The sequence below is a fragment of the Protopterus annectens genome, chromosome 2.part1 (genome assembly GCF_019279795.1).
Source record: "Protopterus annectens isolate FY-2018-M chromosome 2.part1, PAN1.0, whole genome shotgun sequence".
Lineage (NCBI taxonomy): Eukaryota > Metazoa > Chordata > Ceratodontiformes > Protopteridae > Protopterus > Protopterus annectens.
The window spans coordinates 232,821,110-232,848,573 of NC_056729.1; positions in this window are offsets into that span (position 1 = coordinate 232,821,110).

Here is a 27,464-nt window from a genome sequence, read left to right on the forward strand (position 1 = left end):
CCCATTGCTTTGAGGTTCTGGCAATGGTGGGTCTTAAAAGCCATGCCAGTACCAAATCTGGCTATATAATTGTAACATCCTGATAATTTGTTGAGATTGATTTTGGATAGGTTGGTGAGTACAGGGGAGGTATTTATAAGGGTAGAGAGGAGGTGTGATCTTGAAATAGCTACCCTGGCTGGGGGGGGGGGGTGAGGAAAGGTTTGGTTCTGTACAGGGAGCCAAGTTTTTTGTTGACGGACTAAATAGTGTGATTTACATGTTTATCAAATGTAAGGTCATTGTCTATTATTATGCCTAGAAGCTTTGTATGGTCATCAGGGGAGATAATGGTGTCATTGCTAGATTTGATGTTGAAGGAAGGAGGAGAAATTCTATGGTTAGGGAAGAAAAGTAGTAGCTTGGTTTTGTTAGGATTTAGAAGCAGGCAGCAATTAGCTAGTCATGTTTCTGCCATGCTGAAAGTGGTCTGGGTGAGGCTTAGAAGTTGTGTAGGAGAGGAGGTGGAGCATATTAGCGTTGCGTCATCTGCATATTGGATGCAGGTGGCTCTTGGGACGGTGGTGTGCAGATCATTGATAAATATAGAGAAAAGAAGGGGACCTAGTATGGACCCTTGTGGGACACCTAGGGTTAGAGGAAGTTGGGATGACAGCTTGCTCTGCCATAAGACAGCCTGCTGTATACCATTTAGGTAGGAGTGAAACTATTGTATTGTGCGTTGGTCTAAACTGATAGTTTGTAGGGTATTAAGCAGAAGCTGATGGTTGACCATATCAAAAGCTTTTGAGAGACCTAGGAAGAGTGCTGAAGATAGCTTGTTGTTGTTACAATAAAGACTAATGACATTAGAGAAAGACAGAAGAGCTATGGTGGTACTGTGGAATGGCCTAAAGCCATGCTGAGAGTCGGCGAGCTTTCCATTTTGAATAAGAAAGTGCATGATTTGTTTGTGTATGTATCTTTCCATGATTTTAGCTAGTGGTGAAAGAATGGCTATAGGTCTAAAGTTAGATAATTCTGTGGAACTTCCTCCTTTATGGAGAGGTATAACATGTGATATTTTCCATATTGCTGGGATGGATCCTTCTGAGATGGATCTGTTGATCAGAATAGAAATGGGAAGTGCTATGGCATCAGCTGCTTTTTGAAGATATTCAGCTGGGAGGTGGTCAGCAGCTAGTGTAGTAGGTTTTAGCTTTTTGAGTAAGGTCAAGATCAGGTTGGTAGGTACGGTTTGAAAGGTAAAGGTGGGTTCTGTGCTGGGTGGATCAGGGCTAGATGTGCCAGAGCTGGTGCTTGTGTCCGATGGAGTGAGATGGGTAGCTAGAGACTGGATAGTTTCGGTAAAGAAGGAGTTGAAGCTATCTGCAATTTCTACAGGGGATTTATCAAGGGCAACTGATGGGGTAGGAGTGGCAGAACGGCCTGGGTGGAGAAGATTGTTAATACCAGCCCAGAACTTTTGAGGTTTTAGCTGATATTTTTGTTGTAGGAGGGTGTAGTGATTTTTTTTTGTTTAGAATGACAGATTTTTGGTCTGATTCCTTAGCTGCCGGTATCTTCCTTGGTCCATAGGGGCTTTGGTAACATGCCAACTGGCCCAGGTGTTGTTTCTTAGTTTAATTTTGTTTTTTGTTTCTTTAGATAGCAATAGTGCAACTGTGGCTTTTACACAGATGGTACGGGTAGGAGCATAGTGGTTAAGGATAGCCAGAAATCTGGTACTGAAGTACTCAACTGATTCTTGTAATGGGAGCCATTTCAAGACATTTCAATTACATGATTTGAGTTCATTTTGGAAGTTGTCAAGGTTAAAGTTCCTGACGTCTCTTATAGTTTTGTAGGTGGGCTGGTTGGGAATGTCGACTTTGAACCTAATAATATAGGTAAGGCAGTGATCACTTAGATCATCAGGTAATGTACCTGACTTGTAATTTTGGGGGTAGCTGTTAATAAGTATCCAATCAAGGGTACTATCTTTGACTCTATTTTTTGCTAAATCTAGTGGGGGTGGCAATGATCTGAGTAAACCCGTGGATGTTTAAATGGGTGGAGGGAGTTTCAGAGGAACAGGTGTTCCAATCAATGTTAAAGTCCCCCAAGACAATGGCTTCCTGGGGATAGTTAGAAGCTAGCCAATGTAAGATATTTTCTAGAATATTACCATTCTTGCCGGGTGGAATATAAATGCAGACAATGTATCTGCATTTATTTTTATTTATTATTAGTTTGGTGATGAGAATTTCTGCATTGCCAAACTGGGGTGGCTGTGGGGTGTCAATTGTTATTGTTAGGATAGACTTGTATACTACAGCTACCCCACCACCTTTCCTGGAGATCTGGTACAGTCTAAGGATGTTGTACTGTGGGGGGGTTATTTCATTACTTTTGGTTATTGGTTTTAGGCAGGTTTCTGTGAGGCAGATGATATCAGGGGAGTGAACAGCTAAGAGTCCATGTAGGCTATGGATCTTGTTGTTTAGGCTTCTGATGTTGAGATGATACACCAGAAATGAGTTTGGAAGTCTATCAATCTGGGTAGTACACGTTGGATTGTTAGATGGTGTGCTTGTGTCTACTCTTGTGGATGGGCCAGGGTTGGGGTGGATTTCTCCATCCTTCATTAGATTCATTTTTTAGTTGCTTATGAGTCTTAAAAAATTGTTTATGATTTTTTCATAGCTTTTGGTTTTTAAGCTAATGTAGCGGTATTTAGTCAGGTGATGGTAGTTGGTGGGGAAAGGAATTAGGAGAGGGGGTGGTTATGTGGTGGACAAACTTATTAAATGCTGGGTTGGCGTCTGGGAGTTTAGGTATTGGATTTCAAGATGCTGTATATATTCATAAGAGCTTAGCTGATAAGGAATGAATAGCAGGGGTACTAAGGGTAGCAGCATTAGTGTTTTAGCTGTAGTCATAGTAAATTACTAGGGTAGGGTCTGTATTGAGTGTATGTGGTGGATAAAAGATTAGAGAAAATAGAATAGCTATGGGTGGGTTAATATGGATAGTGAGGTGGATAAAGGGTGTATTATTGTGCTAGGAGTTTGCTGGGTTCTAGGAGCACATGTAGTTGGTTAGCTAATGAAGGGGGCATGACAGTGGTACTATAAACATAGTACTACTGGGGGCAGGTGGGATATGGGGGCAGGGTGGGGTGCTGAGCGAATTAAGTGAGCGGAGCGGGGCTAAACCAGTAAAGCAGATGCCTAGAGGCAGCATGTGCAGGTATGAGTTACAAGCACCCTTTTTGTTTCTTTTTATATGCCCAATACTCTGTTCCTAGGCCCTACTGTTAAAAACTACACAGTTCCCTGCCTGCTTCCCAATTTACAATGCAGAGAGCCCGTTTTCCAATTCCCTTTTGTAGCATGCTTATTTCACTTAGTTTATTGAGAAATGCACTGTTTGAAGGCTCAGAGTACACTACACCCGTCTGATTGAATAGTAGAAAGCATGCCGTTTTTACCTTAATTGGGGAAGAAAGAAGGCTACAGGAAAGTCTAACCCTTCCAACCTAATGCTTATCAGCATAAACAGATTACAAGCCGGAGTTATGGGGACATTCACCAGTGCTTTTTTGAACCCAGTTTCTTAGGTTTACAGGTGGCAAGGTATTTTAGTGGATATTGAACTTATTAAAACAAGTTCCGTGGTGGGGGAAAGTCTTCCTTACTTGTTGTTATTCCCAGAATGACCCTACATGCTTTTACAAGCCTTTCAGGGGGAGGTGAGGTAGGAACACCTTATTAAAACATGTTCCGTGGTGGGGAAAGTCTTCCATACTTGCTGTTATTCCCAGAATGACCCTACATGCTTTTACAAGCCTTTCAGGGGGGGAGGTGAGGTAGGAACACCTTATTAAAACACGTTCCGTGGTGGGGAAAGTCTTCCGTACTTGTTCTTATTCCCAGAATGACCCTATATGATTTTACAAGCCTTTCTGGGGGAGGTGAGGTAGGAACACGTTATTAAAAAAAGTTCTGTGGTGGGGAAAGTCTTCCATACTTGTTGTTATTCCTGGAATGACCCTATATGCTTTTACAAGCCTTTCAGGGGGAGGTGAGGTAGGATCACCTTATTAAAACAAGTTCTGTGGTGGGGAAAGTCTTCCATACTTGTTGTTATTCCAGGAATGACCCTATATACTTTTACAGGCCTTTCAGGGGGAGGTGAGGTAGGAACACCTTATTAAAACAAGTTCTGTGGTGGGGAAAGTCTTCCATACTTGTTGTTATTCCCGGAATGACCCTATATGCTTTTACAAGCATTTCAGGGGGAGGTGAGGTAGGAACACCTAGAGAGGGGATATGATTATTAGTACTATACCAAGAGGAGAGGTAATGCATTCAAACATTCAGTATACATGATTATCAAACAAGTCCATTTGCACCTTTTAGTATTAGCAAACAGCAGCTCTCTTTCCTATATATCTGCCTTAAGGGCTCAGTCAATATTCATTATTTCTGTCTCTTATCAATGCTATACTACTTGTTCACTAGTTCTGTCCCTTATCAGTGCTACACTACCCAGGACAGACCACTAAGTCAATGCAAATGACAATAAATGGATACAATAGCAACAGCAGTTTGCAAGTGATTTGCTATAATTGCAGCAGTTGCACATCTATTAATAGTGATACAACATTTATACATCCTACTAGTGGTGAAATTTATGACATCAAATGTTTTGCAACATGTAATACTTGTTACATTATATACCTTGCAACATGCCGGAATTGTGCTACCTTCTATGTAGGAAAATGTACTAGACAGCTTAGGGATAGAATCGTGGAACACAAGTCTGATATAAAAAGGAATAACTTAACAAATTCACTAGCCAAACATATTAATGAGAATGGTGCGTTACATAGCTTTACCTTTAGAGTGTTAACTGTGCTCTAAAAAGCAATCAGGGGAGGTGATATAAATAATAAATTGGAGTTGAAAGAATATGAATCGATCACCCTCCTGCAAGCTGATGTTTTGCCTGGTGTTAATAAAATGATTACACTTAAACCTGTAATCAAAGTTAGGATGTCACATTTAAGATAGAACAATTAGTTTTATTCTATTCAATTAGTTTTATTTTATTTAACCAATGTATAAATTGATAACTTATGTTTATTGGCTGTGTTTTATTGAATGATTGTTGCTTAATTGGTATTTAAATAACTCAATGAGTTTGTCTTTTATCTTGTACTGAAGAAGTGTTGTTGTACCTGAAAGCTTTGCCCTACCAATACATTTTAGCTGTATCAGTTTGTCTTGCTGTTCAAGGTATATACAACACTCATGTTTACACATAAGTATATGGATATACATATGCATATCTAAAAATATGTATACGTGTACATACACACACACACATGCACACACACACATATATATATATATATATATATATATATATATATATATATATATATATATATATATATATATATATATATATATATATATATATATATATATATGTGTGTGTGTGTACATATGTATGTATATATAACATATGCCCATAACATGTAGTGGAGTCATACCTCAGCACCATAAGTCACAACCTCTTAATGCAAGGGAATGTAATGTAAGTATTGCAGGTAAACATGTAGAATATTGCTACAGTAACAGGGGTTGTGTCAACATACATGTGCAGGAAGTCACTTCTGATACTGATATGTACGCCATCAGTTACTGACAGACATCATAAAATAATCATAGTGAAGTACCACACAAATCACAGTAATGATCCTGTGGAATACAGCAGAAAAATGACCAATAAACGTAGAGAGTCTGACACAATCTGGTCAGTCCAGAGGTATACGCAGAACTTAATGCAAGACATGTGGACCAAGCCTGACAAAGGAGAAGATTACAGCCATGAAAATGGGGATATCACACAAATACTGGAATAGATAAGCTCAAACAGTTGATGCATTCACACCCTCCTGTCTTCCTAACACATATTAATCGGAAGAGCAGAGGTCCCAAGCCCAGATACTTCCCACTAGTTAGTGACATACATCTTCACAGCATCCCACTGCTTTTTCAGAAATACACAACACATATGGTGGCCAGGCAACAGCACATCTAACAAATATCTGGACATAACATCACACTAGGTAAATGCACTGAGCTGCTAGGCATGTCACAAAGCACTGTGTAAGCTACAGGCAGACTGCCACAACACTGACCCAAGTTTCCTATGGGGAATACACATGTACTTGCAAATATAGCAGGCACTGCAGGCATGTGACAGCATGGAGTAACAGACACCAGTGTGAAAGTGCATTCCCACAACCAATCTCAACACAGTCACAGTCACATTATGGTAAGCCTAATTAATAGTACAGTATTTGGACTGTGTAAACAAAACCATCCTCATATTTGCCACTCACACACTAACCCTACATATACTGGCCCAATACACAGTGTAGTCTGATGCTTGACTGTGGTATGGGACATATCTCAGTCTGACCCTACAAACATATATGCTGATAGGGTACCAGAAACTGGAGCAGCATGCAATGTCAGATAGAACAGAACCAAGAACACTGGCATCTACCACAGTCCATACACTGGCCAAAAAACATATTCACAATACACTGCTACACAATACTGGCACTCTGTCAACAATCACCATAAGTACGCAGACCTCATAACTGTATAGACTATGACAGAATGTCCAGGTTTTGTCCTTAAATATAAGGCCTACTATACATAACATGTCTAGCAGTCTGATATATCACTGGCTTGTTATCAGGAATGATGAAAGTAAATAATGATATACTGTACATATGCACCTCTTACTGCATGACATATGGACAAAGGATAACAGACTTGGAGGACAGAGGCACAAATACAGGGACGATATTGACATATTGCTGTGATAGACTGAGAAAATTCCTGGTGTAACAGGGTTTGTTGTGACATATCTCTTCTGAGGGATATGAAGTCAGTAATGGATGTGGGTGTCACCATGTATTGATTGCAATCATCAGAGTATGCTACTACAATTCTAAAGATAGGAAATGTGTGAGTAACACACCACATCTAAGACTCCAAACTCTGGCCAGTCTGCAGATAGCCCTACAGGTGAGAGGTTTCTCAACCACATAACCCTGTCATGCCAGACGTTAAATCACATTACTTCAAATGTAGAACAGCAATACGTATATTCTGTCCCCATGTCTGGAACATCCCCTTCCTGTTTGTTGGCCTGTCTCCACAGAGTATGTTGTAAGAGGTATTTCCAACTACCCTCTGTGATGCTGTTTGTCAGTCACTCACATGAAGTCCTGCTCACAGTGAAGGAAACGGGCCAACACCCACATGAAGTGCTTAGTTATAGGAGTGTGTTTCCATGCAATCGGCTATAGGAATGATACCACAGCTGTTCCACATGCAGTTAGCAAGTGGGAGACTCCAATCCATGCACAGGGCATCAGCTGATCATGAGCATTACCTACAAAAGTCAAGCTGCTGCCTATGCAAATCAGATGTACTTTTCCACATCCACAAGAGAGGGACAGAGAGAGAGAGAGAGAGACAGACAGACAGACAGAGAGAAAGTAAGAAAGGAAGGGAGTAAGAGCCAAGCGTGTTTGTATATGATCCATGGGTGGAGAGTGGTATCTGGGTATTGTAATGGTTGACTATATTGTTTACTAATCTATACTGTCACATAGTAATTGCACATGGCTATACACATTTATGGCTGGTTATTGTCTACAACAACATCTACAGTGTTTGAAAACTGTTGACCTTGTAATGTGGACATTGGGACATATAGGTCCTCAATATAATGATGTTGCAAAATCCACACTGCAATGGATCCTGTCATTACACAATTACCCCAACACCCTCACAGGATACTGATGACACACACACACACACACACACACACACACACACACACACACACACACACACACACACACACACACACACACACACACACACACACACACACACACACACACACACACACACAAACTTGCCAGTACTGAGTTTCAAACCCCTGACTATGTATTACTATTACAGTGTTACACAGTTATTGCACGTGCCATGGTACTTACATTTTGGAGAGCTGTCCAAAGGTATCTTTGAAGGTGAGTGACATCAGCAGCAGTGCTAAAAGAGGGGTAAGGTAAGTGTAGTAAGTGTGAATGTCCACAAAATCAGGTGTTAACAAAGACACACACACACACTGTTTCACAGAAACACACACATTATCACAGTTGGCAGGATTAGGATCAAAACTCCTACCTAACTAGTTTTCTACATTAGAGTACTACACAGTTATTGCAAGCGCCACAGCACTTATCAGGCTGAAACATGGCCAAATGGTTATTTCAAGGTGAATGATGGCAGGCGTGCTAAAGTAGGGCAATGGGAGGTGTAGTGATGCGAATGGCTTCAAAATCGTTCATCTCCACACATACACACACACACACACACACACACACACACACACACACACACACACACACACACACACACACACACACACACATTTGCCAGTACTGAGATGCATAAGTTCATTGCTTCACAGGTGTGTAGTAAGTGAATGGGTCTGAAGGCTGTACAAGGATAGGCAAAGTGAATAACTTGGTATCATGCCACATGACAACAGTCCTCAGTGTTGCTCAGGGTTGTAGTCCCTGAAGTGGTTCCCAGGGGTGGGTATTGTATTCACCATCCACTCATCTGGGTTACTATTTTGGGTGGCCAGTGATGTGCACTGCTTCCCATGTATGTGATCTATATTCCATAACATGGACTGTCTGGGTTGTGGACATGTCCCACACGCATGTTCTTTGATGTGTGGAAGTGTACTTGAGGTCTCTGGGGCATATTGTGTAGACAGATTATCTTCTGATGTGGCATCCCTGACCTCATTTGGTGAGACCTGGCTATGTAACTGAGGTCATGCTTGCATCTACATTGACAGCATGATGCAGGTATTCAGTGGAGTTAGTGGCATCTGTCCATACAGGACATGTGTATAAGGTGTGGTTTTCCCTTTGTGGGTTACATTTGCAGACTGTACAGTTGTTGCAGCTGTCTAGTGGGGAACATAGCAGAAAGGCCACTGTACACATTTATTTGCCTACTGCGGGGATGTAAAAGGACGCCATGTCCTTTTACTTGTTGGATAACACACACTTAGTCAGGAGATGTAACACATCAAAGTTCTTTCTGATGTCAGTAGCACTTTTGTGGTCAACAGGTATGTAGTCCACTGCAATCACACTGTGGTTATTATCTGTGAGACAATATGCAGGGAACTACCAATATAGTGGTTGTTTCCTAGCCAAGTGTCTTTGTGTATGAGACGTGGGTGGAGAGTGTTCTCTGAATAATAGAAGGGTTGCCTATATTGTTCACCAATCCATAATGTCACATGCAGGGCTATGAATTGTCTATACCAACCGTTCCGGTGTTTGACATCTGTTGTCCTTGCAAGGTGGACATTGTGACATATACTAGGTCCTCAACATAATAATGTAACAAAACCCACCCGACAATGGATCCTACACAATCACAGCAACCTCCACACAGGATACTGATGACAGACACACACACTTGCCAGTACTGAGATTCAAACCCCTATATAGCTATATATTACTACTATAGTGTACTGCATTTATCGCACATGCCACGGAGCTTATAGGTTGGGGGTTGTCCCAAGGTACTTCTAAGGTGAGGAACATCACCAGCCCTTGTAAATACTGGCAATGGGTGATGTAGTGGGTGAGAGATCCCAAAATGAATTTTGCCCTACACACATTTGCCAGGGGTGAGGTTCAAACCTCTATCTAACAATCTTTACGGACCATTATATTACGCATTTACCACATGCACCACTGACTTATGTGGTTTAGGGTTGGCAACAGGTACTTCAAAGGTGTTTGATATCTGCAGGACTGCTAAATTCAGGCTCTGAGAGGTGTACTATGTGTAAATGGGACCATAATCATTAAGGTATAGACATACATATGTACACACACAAACACTTGCCACAGATGAGATTCAAACCCATATCTATGTAGTTACTGCTACTACATTGTTTCGCATTTATGGCATGTGCCATGGAGCGTACATGTGGGAGAGTTGACGCAAGGTATCTTTGAAGGTAACTAACATCAGCAGCAGTGCTAAAGGAGGGGTAAGGGGAGAGTAGTAAGTATCAATGTCTATAAAATCAGGTATCATCAAAAACACACAGACTCTCTCACCCACACACAGTTTCACACTTGGCATCTCTGTGGTTAGAACCCCTACCTAACTAGTATGCTACACTATAGTATTACACAGTTATCGCAAGCACCCAGGACATTATATGTTGGAGAGCTCTGCACAGGTATCTTTGAAGGTGACTAACATCAGCAGCAGTGCTAAAGGAGCGGTAAGGGGAGAGTAGTAAGTGTCAATGCCCATAACATCAAGTATCAACAAAAACACCCACGGTCTCTCACACAAAAGCAAACAGTTTCACAGTTGTCATCTTTGGGATTAGAACTCCTACCTAACTAGCATACTACACTATAGTATTACACAGTTATCACATGTGCCACGGAGCTTATATGTGGGAGAGTTCTTCACAGGTATCTTTGAAGGTGAGTAACATCAGCAGCAGTGCTAAAGGAGGGGTAAGGGGAGATTAGTAAGTGTGAATGTCCATAAAATCAAACATCATCAAAGACACACACACACTCTCTCACACAAACACACACAGTTTCAGAATTGTCATCTCTGGGATTAGAACTCCTACCTAACTAGTTTTCTACACTATAGTATTGCACATGGATCGCAAGTACCATGCAGCTTATAGGGCTGAGATTTTGCCAGAGGATTATTTCAAGGTGACTGACAGCAGGAGTGCTAACATGAGCAATGGGAAGTGCAGTATGTGTGAATAGGCCATAAACCATTCCTCTGGAAATACGCCCACTCAGTCACACACAACTTTACATTTGACAGGACTGGGTATACAAATGCTAGATGAATACTGATTTGTACTATCATGTTATACCGTTATCACAAGCACCACAGACACTATAGGGCTGAGGGCTACCAAAAGAAATGTCTACAGTGATTGATGTCAGCACATTATGTGATATTGGCCAAGTGGATGTGTGGTGGGTGGGACAGGCCTCATGATGGAAAACTCTCTGTCACTGTCTGTCTCTCTCTTCACCACATCTCTCTGTGTGTATGTTTGACATAATATTGTGTGTTGGCCTAGAATATGTGTGAGTATTCATATCCAATGTGTGTGCAAAGCATGAATGGTGTAGAATGTGGTGTGTGTGCGCAGACATCTGGGACTGACAGATATGTATATTCACTGTGCTGTTAGACATGGGCTTCATTTCTCTAAGTGTAGGAGGATGCCCAGTATGACCTTCTGTACTGAGTATGTGAATCCATTCCAGGTAGGTTGTACTCCAGTCCAGTGTTTGGTGTTCTACACCTACAGCTAGCAATCTGTTTCTGCAGGATATCTGTAGATAGGTTGACAATATGGAGTCACAATGGGCGACAGATAGTTGGATACTGTAACTATTGTGTCTGTGCTGCTTTTGTTACATGGTTGGTGTTAACAGAGATATTCAGACATATGTACTGTTTTACACTGTGATGTATTATGTCATCAGCTAATGAAAGATATACATATTTGCTCATAGTTATTTCCTGGGAAATACAAGATGAATGAAGCTGTGTCCAGAATTGTGGTCTGCAGCCTACATATTCTTGCTCACTCATGCCATTCTGGAGGGGTAGCTGCAGACACTTGCTGAAGAGTCTGTGTAAATGTTCCAGCAGCTTGGTACTGTGGTGGCTGAGTATCCCCTGCTTGTACATATATTAACATAACAGAATGGCCATATTCTGCTGTGGCCATACATCTCAGCTGCACAGATTCACCCAGGTTACCCTGAGGCAGGGCTCATATATCTGGTCAGTTCCTCTTCACATTGTGGTTTATGAGCAGGTTTGTAGCCACCCATTACTGGGTTTGCAGTCAGGGGTAGTATGGGCACACATCAGAGTTTCAGAATTCACGCACTCCATGACGTCCATGCTTCTACACCCCCCACTCTGTTATTCTATCCTCTTCCTACCATTATGCGAGTGCTATCTGAGAAGTATCCCTATAATTGTCCCTTCATTACAGCGTTATTTAGAGGTTGGTCCACAGTTCATGCAGTAGGAGATGGTGGGCATGCTACTGAGATTTGTCAACATAGCCTTGCATTTTTGTTCTGTTGACTGTGCTACGTTGTTAGTTGGGACCCCATGAGATACCATACATTGGCTGTACGGATGAGGCACAGTCCTTTGATAGAGGACTGTAGGCCATTTGGAAGTGATGCAGGCTGTCTGTAGCAGAATAGTGCATTATGTCACTCCTACATTCCCAGGCTGCAAGCTACTAGATTCCCCTGGGGTGACAGGGTAAGTGTGCCAGGTGTTAATTGAAATAGTTCCTGTCCATATTAATCCATTGGTCTGGATGCTGGCAGGGTGATGCTTACAGCTAGGGACACACCTGCATGTGACACCTCTTCAGCATGCTGCATTCTGTGGATATTCACATACAGAAGTGGGGGGGTCATACTGTACTGATTCCTAACAGCAGAGATATGACCTGGTATAAACCTGTGACTGATGGTGGGGTGAGCTGAGTGCATGTGTGATATGGAAGCTTCTTACAGCTGACTCACAGAGATACCTGGGACATTCCTCTTATGCTGCCTTGCACGAGGACATAGGCAGTCTCTCATTACTTCATAACTGTGCCTTTTGTGGTCTGCCACTGATTGGTCATACTACATCATTATTCCATACTACATAGCCAACTAGTGCACTGCTAACCTGTATTCACAATTCCAAAGGTGTGTGCAGTTGACAATTACATTTTATTTACTCTGTCTAGGATACTTCCACCTGTGCTCTGTGTGTATGTCTGAGCCCACATTCATGGCATGCCCATCATTCAGACAGTGGCAGATATTGACATCTGGACAGTGAGTATGGATGACTGCTAACATGGGTATTGCTGAGATGCATTGTGGTTGGGACTGTAGTTGTTGAAACATGGCCCTGTCTTCAACAGTACTAGCCATACGCCACCGAGACACAACCCACCATGCCTACATGCTGACAACTTCCAGACAATATTGAACACACTACAACCTAACCCATGGACCCCTGCATATTGTATACATGCAGAAATTGATCCTATAAACTGGGCCAGTGCAGGTAATCTGTGCTCAACTGTTATTAAACCCACACATACATGTTACAACATTTCTACTTAGGATTGTGAGGGGGCACACCTGATGACTTTAAACATATGCTATGACTGTACTGGTATTTCAGGTACTCTGTTGGCTTCCATTTCATTTTATATTCTGACCTATCATGCAGACTAGAGGCATATCAGTAGAGTACAGATCTTAGGTTTTATTGACCTGCATTTCAGTTTCAGACTTCTTACCCTTCAGAACTAACATACAACTGCCAGACCTTTTGTAGTCTGTCTGTGTAAGTCTTGAGGGGGGCTGTTCACCATTGCCATGAATTGGAGGCCTTAGCACATAGGTTCATAGGTGGCCTACATAAGCCTAGCCCAAAGTTTTGTGTTTACTTAAGCATTTTTATAGAAATTATGTTATTAGTTGTTTGTTATGTGTGTTTGCCCTCCGTCCAGAGTTGATTTGTGATTCCTTTCCCTGAAACCCCTAGATCCCCCATCCACCAGGTCAAGATTTCCACTGAAGCAAAGGTGCTCTCTGCCTCACATGGACGGGATTTTGCTCCATGGCATGGGGCATCTCTGGGTGGACAATGATAAATCCCTCCTGATAAATCTAATATATCCCATCTAAGGTTTTTAAGTCTCTCTCCTTGTTTGGTTTGGTGTTTTTGGTTTTTTTGAGGTGGAGCATGTCCATTAATTCCGGGTTGGTCAAGGGTCCCCTTGTCAGTCTGGGTCACCTCTGAGGGCACAGGTATGCTCTGAGCAGACGTCTTGTTTCTGAGTAGCTTATGTCATTTTTCAGGTCCTTTTTGGTTTTTCTTTTTGTTTTTTTACTTTTGGGTGGGGTCTCTCCAATGGTTGCTGGTGGTGTGCAGGATCCCAAATCCCAAATGGGGCATTGTGCGATCACTGGTCTGATAAGTGTGAGTACACAGGAACAATGACCTCACTTGATCTGGATCACGAATCCCTTCATGATCAGGTGGTGGGCAATGTAGTCTTTCGAACCACTTTATTTAGGTGAAAGCAAGCGAGAGAGGCACTGTCAACCTGGGTCCCCAGGTCCCTGAACCTCTTCTTCTGTAGTGGGTTTTGCCACTATATATAGGCTTTGGGTGGGTTTGTTTTTTTTCAAAGGGTATCACTATACACTTTTTTGCATTTAACTTCAGGCCATGGCTCCTTTCTTTATGGTCATCTACACCTGTCCTGCTAGCTGAGGCTGGTATTGGGTATGTTAGCCTCACTGGCATGCATGTGTGTGTCCTATGGACACACATTTGGGCCACCACATGTACTGCAGTGGGATTTGTCACCTTGTCTAGTACTGCCTACTTTGTTGACACCAGTATTTGTTATGGATTTCATGTTGCCCATATAGGTATCCACTATCTGCTGTCATCCCATTCAGTCACCCGATTCCCTTGCATGCTCATAACCTTACCATAGATACAACTGGCAGAACATACTATTCCATTCAGCAATTGATAGGAAGAATGACTTACCTTGTGGCTGTGCCAGTATTGAGGACAGTGATGGAGGGCTGACTATGTCGGATGCACATAGTGCACTCCCTATATATGGCAAAGCACAGGTAGTGTCATGGTTGGCATACCTTTTACTGTTTGTGTGAGTCAGAGAGAGGTGTCATTCCCTGGGTCCCCACTGTGTCAGTGTATGTGCTATGCGTTGCCTCTTTGCCAAAGCCTGGGCATACTGGGCAAGCCTTCTTCTGCCTACATGGGCATGCTCAAGTTGTTCCTCCTCCGAGTCCCTCTGTGCCCATGATGGCCTTGGCAAATGGTCGGGAGCTGTGTGGCCTTGCCCTGTGCTGTTCCTGCTGCATCTGTTTCCGCAGGATCATATTGTGTAGCATGGCACATACAATGAACATTTGTGTACATGTAGCTGGAGAGTAGTTGCAGGCTCCACTGGATATGTCCAGGCAGCGGAACCGTGACTGGAGCATCCCAAACACATACTCTATTATGATTCAGGTTTGTGCGTGTGCCTCATTATGGAGTTCTTGTTCGGGTGTGTGTGCATTTCTAATGGGTGTCATCAGCCACAGCTCCAATGCGTAACAAGAATCTCCCACTAGGTGCCATATGGGATGTCCCCACTGGCAAATGTCTGGTACAGCTGTGTCATATGCCAGATGTGGGAGTTGTGATAGCTTCCAGGGCTGCCAGCACACACATTCAAGATAATGCCCTTGGCATCATACACAATCTGGCAGTTGATGGAGGGGAAGCCCTTGCGGTTTATGTAGACTCTAACCTGCTCATCAGGTGGTGCTTTGATGTGTGTGTGATTGCAGTCTATAGCACCCACTACCTCAGGGTATTCTGCTATTTGATGTAAGAGATGCATATTGCTGGTCAACACCTCACGGGTGTTGAAGAAATATATGTGCTCACCAGCATGTGCTGACATGGCATCCAGGAAATGGTGGAGTACCCTGGATGCTAATGCCTGTGAGATCTCCATGATATCCCCAGTTGGCCTTTGGAAGGCACCTGTGGCTAGTATTCTTAAGCCTACACATACCTTGATATCCACTGGGATTGGTTCCTCTCTGTTGGTTCTGTGTTTGAGGCGTGACCAGCTCAGCTCAACAATTTGCTGTAGAATGTCCCTGTCCACCCTATAGCGCTCCACTATCTCCAGCTCATGTAGCCCCTGGTAGGTTACCCTTGGTCTGTACACTCTTATCCTTCTTCTCAGTGTGGGTTGGTCTTCAGCATTCTCATCTTCACCATCCTCAGTCTCTTCCACATATTGATGTATGAAAGCAACAGCAGCCCCTAACATTTTGTTAGTTTTGTCTGGTAAAATTTCCCCATCTGTGTACACCGGTGGTGTAAAGTTTGTGGGAAAACCAGAGTGAAAGGTGTTTTTATAGTTTTATAGTAGTGTGCTGGGCTGGGCTGCTGTCTGTTTAATTGGCTGATTCTGATGCATTTCACCTGCCAGCTATGCTAGTTCACCTTGATTGCCTTCCTACTGCTGTTTTCCATTCCCATTGCCTTCCTGTATAACCCTGGGCATGCAGTACTTACCCAGTGCTCAGATATGAACAGAGCTGCTATTTCCTGTGTGTTTTTTCTTTTGTTTGTTTAAAACCCAGTGAGCGGCACGCACACCCATTTTGGCAATGTAAACACTGCCAGGCAGCCTCAGACACACCTACTTCCATAGCTGTGCTTAGCTAAGGGCAAACACAGGCCACAGAGCTCCAATAAGCTTATAGCATGCATGACACTCCCCCTTATGAGGTCATTTACCTCTTATACTTATACCATGGTGTTGCTGCACCTACACTGTTGGGTGCAAGCTAACACTGAGATGAATTCTGTGATTCAGTATCAGTCCCCTCATTTGCATAAAACAGAATTCATAGTTACCACACTCACACTGAGCCTTCCCCCTTAGCAACCACTATTCCCCTGGTATTGTAGTCTTATGCATGCCATTGACTATCATGGCAAAATGCTGATTTGGGTTTAAAAGCTTATTTCCAACTTTTTTTCTTATTTTTGGGCCGATCCCATTTGCGCACTGCTGCCCTATGCTTAAGTGGTCGAAATCTGCCAAAATAAAAGTTTTTTTTATAATTTTTGCAACTATTTCCCATGCCAATGGCCATATATCTGTCCATTGGCATGCCTACTACATTGAATATAAGCTTTCTTTGGAGGTGTCATGCCTCCATTTTGTAATTTGCATAAATGTATTCGGTTAGTAACCAAATACATTTCTGCAGGTTACACTATTCCTGCACAGATGCCTGCCTGCTTCCTGAATTGCTAGTTTAGCTCATTTGCATGGTTTTCACCAGCAAATGGGCTAATTAGCATATAGCAGAGATGTCCATGCAGGAATATTGTAGGAGCACTCGTGCATGTCCCGGGAGCTCGTTCCTGGATCGCTCATCAGCCATATTGCCTGCAGCAGCTCTTGCAGTATTCCTGCACTCTGTGCAGAGCTTGCTGAATCCTGGGGAATGTCTTTGAAAAGTTTATGATCTGTTGTCTTCTTTACTAAAGAATGCAGTTATACCATCTCTGTCATACCTTCCATGCAGCAAATAATTCTAAAAAACTGCCCTAAACCTAACTGTCTATACGTAATGATCCAGTATGCCTGCTTTGTATTTTTACATACTAAAACTTGTAACATAACTAAAGAAGTTTTGTTTGTTAGCCCAACCACCCACACAGAATAAAACATATACATTTATCTAGCCTTAGATACTGCTGCTTTTAAACACAGATCACATGACTGATAACAAAAAGAAAAGGGAGAGAATAAAACCAACAACTAGCAAGACAGAAATATTAAAATAAACTGGCAGGGCACATTATCAGGATAGCATGAATAACATCTGGGAACTCAGCAATTTTCACACAAAGCATTCTTCTAACATGAACTTGGTGCTTCAATGTGATATTAGATGCATCCTTACAAAACCAGCTCCTTTCTACCCAAAAAAAAAAAATCCCGCCACCTGTGCTTAACTCAGTAGAGTTGTACATCTAGTCTGTGTAGAAAGAATCCGCATTTAATAATAGAATTAGGCAGCCTTTTTTCTGCTCTAGGCAAACTTCCTCCACCCCCCCCCCAAAACAAAATCATGGACAAACATAACAATGCATTGTCCTTTTACTTGCTCTTAAGAGGGGGCTCATAAAGGAAGCCACTTTAGTGAGCAGCCATGATTACAGAGCAGCCATGATTAGAGAGCAGCCATTGTGGCAGCAGTGCTGCAAAGATGCAAATATGCACTTGCACATGTTTGCATGCCCAGCATAGTCTGCTAGAAAACAATCTGGACAATTACAAAGAAAGCTGGATTGCATTTTTTTTCTTTCATTACTCTGCCAAACAGTTTTGTGCCATAAGTATTTTAATATTTTCCACAAACACATCCCAAGAACTACTCAACGGCTGCATATAAAAACAGTAGATTTATTGGTGAACACTTTCGTGGTGTTGAAACACCACTTCTTCAGACCTAATAAAAACTAAACTGCACTCTACTTAAATACCACTCAGTCATTGACTCCCAAACCTTTTCACATGTCATCATTCAACTATATGCTAGTTAAACTCACACTACCTAAAAGTAGAGTTATACTCAATAAGCATATACATATTGACAAAAAAATAAACACAAAATAAAAATAAAAATAAAAACACATCATAATAAATACATATCCAATGTGCAACATTTTTAAGAACATACAAAAAATATAAAAAAGGCATTGTACTAGCTTCATTAATGTGCAATATCTAATAGTACACATTGAGCATGAGTCAAAGTTTTCTGTGAAATGTTCCAAACAAGATTGTCTTCCAATACTCCCATAGGACTGTATGTACTCCGTTTCGGTTGACTCCCATTCACATCCATTCCTTGTGGACTATCAATTGAAATTCCCAAACTGGGACTCTGTAATTCTGTGAATGAAATGCTGCTTGTTGTAGTCAGTAGTGGGATATCTAAATGCAACTTTAAGTTCTCCTTCTGCCATTCTGCCTCATGCGGCCTGGGTACTCCTGTGATGGTTTCCGTCTCATCCGGCTTTGGCTTCCATTTCTGGGAGTCGGGTCTTTGTCCAACCGGATGGGCAGCGTTAGACAAACCTGCTTCTCCTTGGGCGATCTTGTCTCTTGCAATACTGCTTCCTTTGTAGATGGTAGTTGCTCATTTCTCTCCACTCAGCCATCTCTGTCTAGGGATGACTTCTTATTCGAATTACCTGCTTCTCCGATGTCCAAAACATTCACTGGCACAGCATGGTAAAAGCAAACTGCAATAGTATCAACAGTGTTTATTTGGCCGTATGCAACAGATGTTCCGCTTACTATGTGGGTAAAACCAATAGAAAGCTGAGATATAGAATCAGAGAGCATTTATTGAAAATTAGAAACAAAGACAACACTAATGCTTTGGCAAGGCATGTTGACAAGACTGATGCCAGTCACAGTTTTAGGTTTCATGTAATATAAATGGTGTATGGTAATGAACGAGGTGGTGATATAGTGAATTTGACTGAGACAACAGAGAGCAGGTGGATATTGAGGCTTCGAGCAGACAAGGGGAGGGGGCTGAATGAAAAGGTACCCCTCAAACCCATATTGAAGTCCAGACTGCTACATAGGTAAACATGCTGTTTTGAATTCTTGTATATGACTATATATTGTTTAGGAAAATAACATTCTGTTATGAATATAATGTTGCATTTTTTAGCAGGTTTGTCAGCATTGCTTATACAGGGAGTTCTGCCTTGATACATTTGTCTTTTTCTGTAGTGCACATTAATGAAGTTAGTACAATGTCTTTTTTACATTTTCTGTATGTTTTTAAAGATGTTGCACATCGGATATGTATTTATTATGATGTGTTTTTATTTTTATTTTGTGTTTATTTTTGTGTAAACATGTATATGCTTATTGAGTATAACTCTGCTTTTAGGTAGTGTGAGTCTAACTAGCATATAGTTGAATGATGACATGTGAAAAGGTTTGGGCGTGTCAATGATTGAGTGGTATTTAAGTAGAGTGCAGTTTAGTTTTTATTACGTCTGAAGAAGTGGTATTTCAACACCACGAAAGTGCTCACCAATAAATCTACTGTTTTTATATGCAGCCATTGAGTAGTTCTTTGGATGTGTTTGTGGCGAATATTTTTGGAAATAGTGTCCAGAGACTACGTACTACTGACCATTACCTTGTTTGTGTTTGGAGATTTTAATATATTGTTTTGAGCAACGTGAAAGCTTCTTTTTTTTTTACTAGTGTGCTCAAAGGTTTCCATGTACATTCTTACTTCTGTTTCACAAACTTTTCAGAAGCTGATTAATACTGCAGGGCTATGGATGTGATGGAGAAATATTGTCTTAATGATTTAACTGAAAGAGGATTTCTGTCATACTGAGCCATATAGCCCAGTGAGGCAACTATATGAAATGTTGGGACCCACTAGTGTGAGTTCCAAAATGAGGAGACTGAATGGCTGAAAGAACTGACTTACATATACCAAATCTGAGATACCATTTCTCAGAGTATTCCCTTTAATCCAAGGTATGGCAATCTCAGAATTGGTATATATAAAATCAGGGGGGAGTGGGGGCCTTGCCCCCCCCCCATGGGAAGTGCAGGGAAGCTTGCCATTCCTACAAAGAGATGTTCTCAGGAGAAGACAGATTTTCAATATTTGCTCTTCTCCAAGTTTTCAGTCTTTTATTTATTTATTTGTTTTTTGCATTTCGGCACTCACCATTTCAAGTGCTAACATTTCAATAGGGAAGTGTAAAATACACCTAATGAGATGTTATTTTTTTCTTCTTGTGATAGCTTTACAGCACAAAAAGCTATCAGTAAAGAGCATCTTATATTTCAAGTGATCAAATTACAAAACAGTGACGCAGTCTGAAATTTCCAGGATAAATGAATTTATGAAGGAAGCGGGGTACCAATCAGAGGTAATTAATGTAAGTAATGAGGTTCATTTGAGATCATCGCTAATTACCTGTAAAGTAGCATCTAGATGTAGTGGTAGTTTTGACAGTGAATCTGACAGTTCTGTTAAGAGAAATGTGTCTATGGAATTAAAAAGTTTAAGTGAAAGAAAAATTGTTGAAATAGATATAGGGCTGAATTCAAAAAACCCTACATGGCTTGCCAAAACTGTGTGTGTGTGTGTGTGTGTGTGTGTGTGTGTGTGTGTGTGTGTGTGTGTGTGTGTGTGTGTGTGTGTGTGTGTGTGTGTGTGTGTGTGTGTGTGTGTGTGTGTGTGTAAAACAGTGCAATGTGCACACAGTAGCACACGGTATTGTGTAGAGTTGGGCAAACCCAGTAAACTTTGTGGCATGCTAATTACAGCATAAGCAGTTGAAATGTATGCTAATCAACTAATGCAAGATGGAGGAGCTATTCAGAAACAAGCTATAAAACAATTGTGTACACTCAGTATGTGTTTTTACCTCAAATTCCAAAACTTACTGGAACACTACCACATAAAATATAGTACACAGGAAGAATGTTAGTGGCTACACTTGCTTTTCTGCATGTGCACGTACAACAGGTTCAACTCTATGTTGCTACTACTGCTAATAGACCTCAGCCAAAAAGGAGAAGGGTGTTTAGACCCATTTAAATTTTCATGGTCTGCATAGGAATGAAATATTACAGTGTTACAGGATAGATAGAGACACACTACAGGAACTCTGGAACATCTATTGTCCTCAACTGAGTACAAGGGCAAACAGAGGGAAATCAATACCTGCTGAGATCAAGGCATGTGTAGCACTTAGAAATTTAGCTACAGGAACCTTTCAGAGACCAACAGGATGTCAAAGGCATCAATATGCAAGATGCTACATCAATTCCTGAATGCTGTGCTACAGCATGCCAGTGACTACATATATGTTCCTCATAACCCCAAGGACAGAGCTACAACTATGCAGGATTTTTACTCCATAGCACACTTCCCTGAAGTCTTGGGTGTCATAGATTGCACACACATTGAGATCAAAGGACCACCCAGGGAACAGGGAAGAGTCTACATAAACAAAAAATGTTTCCACTCCATTAACTGCCAGGTCATGTGTAATGCTAAGGGAAGCATCCTGAATGTGTGTGTGTTGGCAGCCCTGGCAATTACTATGACATTCAGATCTGGCACAACTCTCAGCACTATCAGTGGTTTTCCAGGGGGGGATATACCACAAGGTCATTTACTGGGTGATGTAAGGTATGCACTCAAACCATGGTAGTTGATGCCATCCAAAATGAGACACATGCTCAAACAAGAAATATTAGGGCTGCTAAAGTTATGGTTCTGGTGCCTAGATACAACGGGGTGGGGCCTTGCATGATCTCAGTACTTGTGCTGAAATTTTCACTGTCTGTGTTATCCTACACAATATTATACTGAGAAAGCAGCTGCAACAGTAACAACAAGGGGAAGGAGCACACATTCTATCACTGGCAAGGTCATCATAGATACATGCAGGTGATAACTCAGCGGGGGAACCATCTATGAGTGTAGATAGAAATAGGTGTGCACAGTATGCCCTTCCTCTGGCTAAGAGGCACAGGATAGCACACATGTTGACCATTGACCACCTAAGGGATACGACTTTCATCCAATGCGCACACACACACACACACACACATATATATATATATATATATATATATATATATATATATATATATATATATATATATCTATATATATATATATATATATATATATATATATATATATATATATATATATATGTGTGTGTGTATGGATCTACTTTTCTTCATCGAAATTACACTTGTTCGAAAAAGAAAAGTAGATCCCCACTTCAGCGAAAATGCACTTCAACTAAACTGCACTTTCGCTGAAGTATACTCAGCCGATCACTATCCCAAACAAAAACCCACAAAAAAAATAATTTGCAGGGGGGCTGCACCCCGCACACCCCCTCTACTTTAATATTCTCACTCTGAGATCGCACTACAGTGGGGAAAAGGGAATATTCCCTTATCCCCACTGTACCACAATCTCAGCACTAGTTTGCTTAGTTGTACATCAACAGTAAACGTTAATGTACAACTAAGATTACATGCAAACTGCATGTTTTCATAACTACTTTTTTTTTTTTTTCTTATTATTATCTTTACGCGAAAGGGCATTTTCGACAAAATGCACTTTCGCGGAAGTGTACTCGCGAATTTACATTTCGTTGAAACGTAAATTCGTTGTAGTGACTGGATCCCATGTATGTATATATATATATATATATATATATATATATATATATATATATATATATATATATATATAGATATATATATACATATATATACACAGTAAGACTGATGGCAGGCAAAGCTCCCAACCTTTAATTGCCCATATAATATGCATGACACAGATTCAGCCCCAAATTAAAACAGTTGTAACTGCAGGATTATCAAGGTAAGTGTTGAACCTGGAAATTGAAAATAAATGGATACGAACACAAATGAATGGCAGATACCTGTACTTACATGCTGTTATTTTTAAAGGTACCTAAGTAGAAGGTATGTGAGGTGTCCAAACATGACATCAATATGTGAGAGCACTGACTTATGTCAATAAATATCTGCTATTTATCAGCTAATAGACCTCATGCATCAAAAATACATACAATACAAAATTATTTCTTTAGTCTCTAATTACTTTTACATTCTCAGAACTGAAGCAGTAAGCTGCACTGACATATCAACAATTTCAAGGTATTGTTCACAACAATAAAAAAGCTGTAAGAAAGCAGTAGAATTTTTCAAAACAACATCACCAACACAGGTACACTAAGCACTCAGTCAGCTATGCACCCTGTGCATCAGAAAAAATGCATATGCATCCCTGAATCCAAAAGATAGAAACAGGGTGATGGCGTAGTTATCATCATTTGCACAGGGTGCTGTTAGGGGGGGCATGAGCCAAAGCTATCACAAAAGGTAATGATTGTGTGCGAGTAAGAAAGACAAGCAGACAGAAAGGTAGATAATTATCAAATGATGAATGAGGCAGAATGAACTGTAAGCCTCAAGAATACCTCATGTACCAGTTACATATGTGTGTGTGCGTGTGTATGTGTGTGTGTGCGTGCGTGTGTGTGTGTGTGTGTGTGTGTGTGTGTGTGTGTGTGTGTGTGTGTGTGTGTGTGTGTGTGTGTGGGCACTCATTGTTAAATGTGTGTGAATGTCAGACAGGTGAGAGCTATGCATGGTAGAGATATCAGTTCATCATTGTTACCCCTGACCCTGAGAACTGGTTCTGACAGGAGTCACACTGGCACATCCATGCCTATGGTCAGATGTGATGGTGCTACACAAACATGAGTGATATCTGCTGGATGAGCTCTCCTGACAACTACGTCCAAGTCCACAACCACTTGCTCTACCATGTCTGGGTGTGGACACCTCAACCACTAATGGGGCAGTGGAAGCAGTGCCACTATGGGAGCAGGACTGGGCACAGTCACATAGACTAACAGCAGATGATGATGCTAACCTACTGCTCTGTGGATGCTGTTCCCCTCCCAGCAAACATTCCATCACATGCAATGCACATTCCATCATGTCATTCATCTGATCCATTGAATCGGCCACATGGTGGAGGCAGTTACACACATCAGCCTGTGCCATATCTAGAACTCCAAGTGTGTCTTTGGAGGCCCTAGTGGAACATGCATGTTCTTCCACAACAGCCTTAAACATATGTCAAGTGGCATGTAGTGACATGCCAATATTAGGTGGAGGGTGGACAACAGGCATCCTCTGAGCACCTCTACCAACCCTCCTGCATTGTATTTCACCCTGATCAATTGTGTCACCCTGAACCTGTCCAATATTTGAGTGCTCAGTGGAATATATATATGTGTAGGTGTACTAATTGTGTCTGAAAGAAATATAGGGGATAGATGAGTTATAACCTCAGTATCAAATTCAACCTTTGCACCCCCTGACTGTGCCTCCATTTAGTGACTATAATCATCAGAGCCTACCGATACTCTGACATCAGGTTGTAGGAGCCCTACACTTCCACTGTCTGGATCACCTGTGATAATAAGCAACAAACACAGGAACTAAGTTACTACTACACTAAGTATTAAACCAGTTTCTATGATATCAAAGTAACACTGGTCACACAACAATCACAGATGGTACAGCAATACAGACACTCATTACACCCACCTCACACATATAGATCATTTATATATCTAAATGCCATTAATAAGCAAATAAACATTTGCTTACCATGTGCAAATGTCTCCATACTTTGTAGGGAGGATGGTCCTGAAATAAATGAAGCAAAGAAAGAACAAAAGTTAACCATCACAATGGGAATAATACAGGACAACAAATACACAATCACCTATATGTCCTGTAAGAAACAGCTGAAACTGAAACTTGTCTGACACATCCACACACAGCCATGTGTACTAAACAACTGTATCATATAACTCTTAGAAGAAATAAATTTAACGGGAAATATTATTTACATTAAATATTTTGGTATACAAGCACATATAAACCTTGCCTATGTACAATTACCTAGAAGCTGCTCTTGAGACATACTTGTCATCCAAGCCACATCAGCACTGACAACAAGCACACAGTGTGAAGTTTCCACTGAGCTGTCTGGATCTCTGACTGTGAACAGGAACTCTTCATTTGGTGTCAGTGGGGGCTCAGTAGCAGGACCACCCCTTGTAGCCAGCTGTTCTCAGGCAACTGCAGCTGCTCTTCTCTGGGCTGATGAAATCATTTCAGTGGCCCAATAATGCAACTGATCATAATTCCTGTTCCTTGTACTGCATTGGCATCTTTCACTAGCTAGTTCCAAATCTGCATAATAGCAGCCATACCCTTATATCCTCTCTTCAGCAGAAAGGCTCCATGGTGCCTGAAAGCCTGAAGTATCAGTTCATTTTCAGAGTCATTGGAAGGGGGGGGGTAGGTGGATTTGTAGGGTTGGGTTCCATAATCTTATGTGATATAAAACAGTGAAGGATAAAACACATAAATATCACATAGCTAATGTCTTGCTTACATACACATTTGCCAACATTACAAATTTTCATTTAGTAAAACTGAAGGTTATGCGGTTGTCCCACCTCCCCCTCACACACAAACCAAGGTTTGTCCAAACCAAGGAAGCACTGTATTGTGTTTCCCACTAAAATATCAGGATGCCTACACATTTTCAACAGAAAAGCTCTTAAAACACACATTGTTCTTGGAACGCACAATGGCAGGTGGCTCCCCCACCCCCAAAGCAACAAACAGATGAAGGTTCGTACAAATCAAGGAATACTATACAGAATTAATTGTATGTATGTGTGTATATATATATATATATATATATATATATATATATATATATATATATATATATATATATATATACACACACACACACACACACACACACACACACAAGTCCACACAGTCAGTTCTTACTGTGCCCACCATTCCCCTGGAGGCGACCCTGGGACATTTCAGAAGCATAACACCTGTGTTAGTGACACATACATTACATTTCTCTCCAATAACATAGAATATTGTCAAATCAAATCATTTTAAAAAATAATATTTATGATGAAAGTTTGTAGCCAGTTTATATGCAAAAGGTAAATGCCTGTCAAAATGCCTTTGCCAACAGTGAAGTATAAGAATTGCATATAGATAAAAGTTCCATTTCCCCTGGATATATAAATAGATTTGTGACATTTTTACACAATCTAGAATGTACTTGAATAAAACAAGCATACCTTATCCTAATTAGAAGTCTTCTCCACAAATAAATCATCTTCAAAGGAATACCAAACATTTGTTATATCCAAATATACGTCTCCTCACCTTTGTGTTCCTTACCTACATGGTTACCTTTCTATAGTATAGATTTAGCCCTCTAAGCCTCTGAAGATGCACATTCAGTGTGAGCTCTTTAGAATTGCTGAATACCAAACTTCTATTTTGTCCAAATACACACGTTTCCTCACTTTCAAGTTCCCTAGCTACATGTTTACCATTTTATAGAGTATATTCAGCCCTCTGAGCATGGTGAAGATGCACATGAGGTGTGAACTGATTAGAACTGCTGAATACCAAACTTCTGACTTTATGTAGCAGATGTAAAGATAGTGTAGGGTCTATAACACTGTTAGTTGCTAATGGATTGCAACTGTGAATGATTAGTTTGAGAAAGAAACAAAATACAACAGCAATTCAGACAGCCTTCCCTGCAGTGGGAGTGTCACTGATGATACACTTTAAAGTATGGAACTAACATCAACAAGCTTTTAAATGAAACAAAGCAGCACACATTCATTTTGATCAATAATAGCCAAACTTTCCTGCATGTGCTGAAAAATGCCTTTCACTGTCTTGTATTTTTATCAAACAGTTAAAGGAGAATGATACACAATGCACTGTAGACTGCATATCTGAGATTACAACAGAGATATGGGAAGAATGAGCACAATACAAAGAGAAGAGAGAAAGCCACATTTGTACATTAATAATTAATGGTTGTGTGATCACTCATTGCACTAAATATGTAAGTCGCACATGTACAACCAAATGATAATGTACAAGTGTCTGTCTTGTTAATACTGTAGAAGAGATGTGAACTGTTTGTT